A 5936-nucleotide genomic window follows, 5' to 3' on the forward strand; every position below is an offset into this window, starting at 1 on the left:
GCACGCATGTGCCAGGGCCATTCTATCGATTTCTCTGTTTCGCGTGGTAGTCACCGGGAGGCGTCCCCGGTGTGTCGCGCCGTGTTATCCCGCCGTACTATACGCGCCACCCAAAACAGCCTAGCTACGTACGGTCGTCGCCACCAAATTCCCTTTTCAAGGTTAACCCGTTAACTGTCTGTCGACACCTACGCGCCGAACAAACGCTGCTCGGCTGGTTAGAGCCTAAGCTAGCCACCCCTGCCCTTCGCACGACTTTCCTTCTCTCTTTCTCATTCTCATTTTCTCTCTCTATCTCGTTCTCTTTCTCTCTTTCTCTTTTTCTCTCTCTCTCTCTGTCTCTCTCTTTCTCTCTCTCGTGCTCCGATTGTGCGCCGCGATTGTGCGAGTGACGAAGACAGTTCCCTGAAGGAGTACCGAACCACGTAGACAACACGATCGAGAAGACACTTCGGTTCTCGTGTGAAAGAGTGCGGGCAATTGCAAGTGTCCAGGCACGACCGTAACACGTATCTCTCTTCTCCGGTGAGTAGACCTTCCGATAAAATTCGTTGAAATAGGAATTGAACTGATAATCTCACGATGAGCTCGAACTTTGACAGCAGAGCGACTAGCGGTGATAACTTTTTCGTGTACCCCTGAACAATGACACGCGACAATCAATAAAATATTTTTTTCCGTTTTTATGATACTGACTTCGCCGCAATTATATCAGTTGGAGGATGAAAATAGAGAAATCCAAAATTATCGGTTGATATAAGCCTTCAGAAGTAGACCTCTTTGTACTATGTGACATTTCGTGCTGTGCGATCCTAGCTGTTTGACGAAGACGGCGCATTTTTTAGTTGTCACGCATTAGCACTATTAGCGGTTGAAGAATTCCTTTTCGCGCGTGTGACAATATAAATAAGACGGTGATACATAAGTAGTCAGTCCTTGGAATTTGAGTTTGTCTAACGGGTAACCTTGGTTGTTACTGGTTGAGCAATTTTTATTTAATTACTAGTGAAAGCGCGTTGCTCCAACCTCGAGTTTATTTTTGTTATGGCAAGGAAAACGTGTATATTTTTCTCGTATTACTAATAATACGTTACTAAAAGTTTTTAGCAATATGAGTAGCAGTAAATTGAAACCCATATTTACAAATAATATCAGAAATAAAATTATTTATTATTTTTGCTTTATTTGCATTATATCTAAAAAATGTTTATATTTTTTCATATGAATATGAATTCATATTTAAATAAACTTCATATTTATAACTACCTTCAGTATTTGCAGATATTTCTGTTTAAAGATAAAAAAGTATAACTTAATTAATTTGAATTTTAATACGTGTATATAAAATGTCGATATAAAAATGTATGGATATCAATTCTTGGTTTAGCCCGTCCAACACATTATATTTTACGCTCACTAAATTTGTTTCGTACTTATTGCTTATTGCTAGTATATTATCCATTCACAAATTGACATAAACACACCTTTTTACATATGGGACTTTACAAACTGCCACTGCACCGAGTTCATTTACATTTTGACTGCGCATCAAGAGATAGAGAATGTCTTTTTAACTGACGCGGCTTAACGGCGTCATTAATAACAAAGTTCTCGCCGTATTCAACCGTTGTACAATGGCACGCGCGCGACAATCTTTCTCGGCAAATCCCGTTATAAATGCGAGGCTGTAAACGCAGCCCGAGAACGATGTTGGCCGACAATATCGCCATCGCCTGGTTTTTTTCACGGCAATTTTCTTCTTCCTTCTCATTCGCGATAAGCGCCATTTTATCTTTCGCCGCGCGCGGATAATTTAAAGGACCATCTCAGTCTTTTAAGGATTGCGGGCGCGTGGTTATCAGCAGCGAGCGGGCGATGCATTCAAAAACGTGCAGCGAGTAATCCTCAAACTTGTTAAGTACGTGAATCGCAAGTTCCGAAAGAAACTCCTTCTCCCTCTCTTTCTCTCGCTTTTACTCGTCTCCTCTTCCCGAACTGATCCGAGCTTTCCGCGCTTGCACCATCGTTCATTTACCCACTCTTTTAACACCCCCGCCTCTCGCACTCTCATACGCACATACGTGAAAAGCTCGATCTCAGTGCTGGGTAATTCGAGAGCAATTTGAATTGACGTGCCGCGCCGCTAGAGGAAAGTAATTACAGAGTGACGAGCTACACTCGGCGAGAGAACTGCGGACCTCTCCGCCGGGATTGTACGATACGTGTTACCTGTCCGCTTGTGTATGCGTAATCTATGCGAAAAGCACACGTGTGTCCGTGTAGCTTGCGCGTATATCGCAGTTTGCGGTAACGTTAATTAAAATTACTATGCAAATTAGACGGAAACCAGGCGACGAGACGTGTGCGAGAACCGGAACGGATAGTATAGGAAGTAACGAAAGGCCAAGTCGCTCCTCGGGAAAGCGCGGAGGAGCTCGGCGGCGGCGGTCGTTAACGTTTTTACTGGCTCGTCTACAAATTTCGGTGTACGATAAGCAGCGGCTCTTAAACAGCAGCGCGGCACAGATAAAAAGGCGTCTTTATCTTCTGCGTACCCTGCCGTAGTGTAATTTAATTATACCAATTTTCTTCATTATTATTAGATGGATGCTTATCTCTCGCTTGATCATTTTAAATAGTACATGTCAGTTATTATCAGCTATATATTAATAAATGTAGAGCTATATTTTATTAGATATTATATCGCGTAAAGAAAAATAGCCTTTTCTTATCAATGTTATGTAATATTTTAAATATTTAATTAAGTGAGATTATTATGCGCACAAAAAATTATAAGTAAAATTATTTAAAATCTTGCGAATATATAAAGAGTCGTCTACAGTAGGTAGTAAGCCATGAGCCGTAAGAAACTGACCAATCATAGTCGATTATTCTCCTCACATTCGACTGTGATTGGTCAATTGCTTACGGCTTAAGGCTTATTACGTCTATTGCAGACAAATTCTAAATCATCTAGTAAAATAGATTTTTTACAACTACAATTTAGGAATAACAACAGATGTATCGTGGAATTATTACGTAACGACTATGATTAAATATCATCCTTGTAGGCAGGTCATGCGTTTCTATCTTCTCCGTCTTGACTTTAGCTTTTTAATTTGATTCTTATCCAGAATCCAAGAATGTAGGAATGTTATACCGATCCGGCGACTCGTGGCCGCCATTGATTTCGTGGAACGAAATGATCCCTCTCCGCCAATTCGAGTACTCGCAAGAGAGGAATGCACCTTCTCGCTAGATTGAGAGGAAGCATCGCGATTCCCGTAGCGAGCGACGCACGAGGCACGAGGGTAAGCTTCACCCTCGAGGCATGTGCGCGTGGGGTAGGCGAATTGATCGCGTTGGGGTAGAATCATCCATCACCGAGTGACAGTCCCGAGCTACCTACCTACCATATCCCGCCATCTCCCCTCATCCTCTCTTGTCCTGTCCTGCTTCTCCTTCGGTAAGAGGAATGGACAGAAGCAGGGTGGTGGCGTAGGAAGGGTGATTGTAACCGAGGTGGCAAGGAGGGGGGAGAGGGGGTGGTAAACGGTGGCGGCCTCCAGCGACGAGCGACGAAGCAAGCAACCCTCTCGACAATGCTCAAGCTGATCCCACGAGGGACAACGCGTGTCCCTCTTCGTCTCCCAACGATGCCGGGTGTTTCTTCTCCCAATTCAATGCCATCTACTACTACTCGCTTTTATTCCTGTCGACTCCTTCGCAACGAGCTGCTTACCTTAATCGCCGCACTCTCGCCCTTCGCATTCTTCGTGCTCCGTCTCCGTGATGCTTAATCCTGCAGCGTTTTCGCGAGCTGTTACGACAAGCTGAACGAGTAGTTGCGCTGAGTACTGCATGGTATCAACACTTTCCACATTTATTAACGGCTTTCGGCCGTTTATCGCTTGTATTATGAACGCTTCTATATCCGCTCATTTACACGGCATTTACGTTACCAGGTCATTAGCAATACGCTATAACGCATAGTACATTTTGATACGTTCCAATATCACCTAATGAACTATTGAACTAGTAATTATTTCACTGTCACGTATATAATTTCGATGTTACAGTATTCCAAAAGTAGCGTTTCAGTACATAAAGTGTATTTTCTTGATAAATCCTAAGTGCACATGTCGATCAGTGACATTTTGAAGACACATTAGGTACTCTTTACTCATGAACAACGTGTTATCGTCGCCCAATCTTTGCGAGCGTTGCGACGCTTTCTTTTTTTAAAGAGATGCAAATGCAAGGAATCCAAGCGCAGCCAAACGGTTTCGCCATGTATTATGTACCACTTGACATTCGGCAAATGATGAATATTCAACCGGCTTCCGCGACAAGCGATCCCGCGAAAGAACGATAATAACGTTACTGTATCATCGAGCTCGCGGTGCATTACTCAGCGACGGGTAATCGCATCAGCGATTCCGGCTCGACCCCTCCGGCTGCGCCTCCTTGCCCTGCGCCGCCTCAATTTTCTCGATCACGCGACACAAAGGACGGAAATCAATAATACGGTGAAGTTTCTATTTCGGACCGGCCGTTCATTCTTGACCGGAAAATTTCCGATTTCCGTATTTCCTTATTAAAAAAGCTACAGGACTTAATACGGATAACTTGCTATCAATTTGGGGCTAAAAATTATCACAAAAATAATTCAGTCATATCATTTTCAATTATCCATCTTTAAATTTTCCTCATTCAATTTTTATATCGATTACCGAACTATATAGCTATATTTAAAAACTTAAAATATATTCTTGAAATATATTCTTTATTCCACGGTGATTGCACGATATATTAATAATTTTGCGTTTCTCGAATTGTCATGTAACGGGGACTGACTGATCGCGCGCCCTTCTCCCGGATATGACACTTCGGAAGAAGCCACGGATATTAGATACGTGCCGCCGCGCGCCGTCGGTCCTGCGCTCCTATAATCTTAAAGCAATATTTGCGCTGCGCGCACTCAAATCTGCCCGGGGGCAATATCATGCGTTCTACCTCCACCATGTTGCCGCCTACTGTTCGCGAATACCGATGATTTTCACATACGTGGTTAGTGCGTAATTGAACCGTGTACTATATAAAGCATCCCAGAGTATTAGCGCGGAAAATAACTTAGGAGCTATCCTCTAAATATTGGTACGAAATTAGCGCTACATCAAATAATCGATAAGGTCTAGTAAATGCTACAAACGTTTATCCGTAATTGAAATTAAATGTTAAATTGAATATCACGATGAAGATATCAATTTGATAGCTATAGTGCCATTAACATAGTCTTTATGATCAAAGAATCCAAATAAAAGAGGATATTTTGAATTCATCTTGCCACATGATGGTACACGTGCTATAATCAATAAGAGCTTATTTGATTATTTTGCGTCAATAGTGCGCTACTAATTACATCCTTGGCGCTTGACTGTATATAAAGTGAAGAGGAGGTGCAGTTTTAGTACGTTGACAGCAGGAGACACGGAGGCGTTTATCACGCGGTGGGCGTGGGAGGCACATGTGCGTTTTACATATATACGTCTCAATTATGCTCCATTCGCTCTCCGATAATAAATTTAGAAACTGCTCGCGTGCAAGAGCAGGGTCATTCCCGTGATATTTGCGACGTTTGATGTGAACCTCATCTGTTCATAAATTGTGGGTACGTTGCGACATTAGGGAGTTTTTGCATTACCGTCTTTCAGATACCGTAATTTTATAACCGTATTTGAATTGTTCAGATACATTCACTATGTATCTGAACAATTGAGATACGGTTACGGTATCTGAAAGACGGTATTGCATGCAGAAACTCCCTATTATTTATTTTCTCGTGTATATTATTTTGATATACATATAAAACACTTGTATGATTATGGAATATTAAATAGAAATATCACACACACACACACACACACACACACACA

At 42.2% G+C, this 5936-nt stretch overlaps 1 protein-coding gene across 1 annotated transcript in view; it reads left to right on the top strand.

The window, feature by feature from the left end:
* Window positions 1-59: 59 nt before the first annotated feature.
* The window catches only part of LOC112468999 (frizzled-2-like), a 73303-nt gene continuing 67426 nt past the window's right edge, over window positions 60-5936 (top strand). The window contains exon 1 of the mRNA XM_025038446.1: window positions 60-525. The gene's annotated coding sequence lies outside the window, so the exon portion shown is untranslated. The remainder of the gene's footprint in view (window positions 526-5936) is intronic.

This window comes from Temnothorax curvispinosus, unplaced genomic scaffold (genome assembly GCF_003070985.1).
Source record: "Temnothorax curvispinosus isolate PA1 unplaced genomic scaffold, ASM307098v1 QBEX01002370.1, whole genome shotgun sequence".
In the NCBI taxonomy this organism is placed as follows: domain Eukaryota; kingdom Metazoa; phylum Arthropoda; class Insecta; order Hymenoptera; family Formicidae; genus Temnothorax; species Temnothorax curvispinosus.